This window comes from Nanorana parkeri, unplaced genomic scaffold, assembly GCF_000935625.1.
Source record: "Nanorana parkeri isolate BGI_ZX_2015 unplaced genomic scaffold, ASM93562v1 scaffold2508, whole genome shotgun sequence".
Taxonomy (NCBI): domain Eukaryota; kingdom Metazoa; phylum Chordata; class Amphibia; order Anura; family Dicroglossidae; genus Nanorana; species Nanorana parkeri.
The window spans coordinates 19,748-20,593 of NW_017308776.1; positions in this window are offsets into that span (position 1 = coordinate 19,748).

Sequence of the window (846 nt, forward strand, 5' to 3'; positions counted from 1 at the left end):
GCGGGAGAGCAGCGGCGAGTCAGCGCTGGTCCGGTGGGAGGAGCTCCAGGTGGGGTCCTAATTTAGCTGGCCGGCGACTGCCTGAGGTGCCGCGCCTGTCGGGATCCTCTGGCAGTCGCCGGCCAGCTAAATTAGGACCCCACCTGGAGCTCCTCCCACCGGACCAGCGCTGACTCGCCGCTGCTCTCCCGCACCGAAGGTAAGTGAAGAAAAAAAAAAAAAACATAGCGCAAACATCGTGGCATTTTGACAAGTACTTGTCAAAATGCCCTGTTTTTTCCGCCCTCAGGCGGCCGCCTGACTTGCCTTGCGGTAGCGCCGGGCCTGCCCAGGAGTGAGCTTGGCGCGGTGACTACTTTGCAACACACACAGGGACCATTGGGAACAGACGTAGCCCCCCACCTCCAGAAGGAAGGACGGTGTCAGCACCAATTCAGAGATGATTGGAGGATCTCCAGCCGAGTGATACACAAATAAGATACATTGTTGTTCAGGGACTCGAATGTATTTATAATATTTAATTCCAGAGTTTCGTGTCACTTTAATCATTTAAACCAGGTGACATGGAGCCGGCCAATCAGGAAGCCGGGCAGCCTGTAATGACTCCCTGCCCAGCTTCCTGATACTGGAAGTTCCAGAATGGGGCTAGGCATCAGGTGAATCCCTAATTGTAATAATAATATTTGCGAATGATCTAAGTAGTTCCAGATTATCACCTGTCAGTGTGTATTGTTCACAGGTATGTCACATGGAAGGCCTGAACTCGCTGAGTGAACGAAACTTAAAGGGTTATTAAACCCTCTGGTGTTTTTGCACATATATATATGGCTAGCAAGCAGTATATTA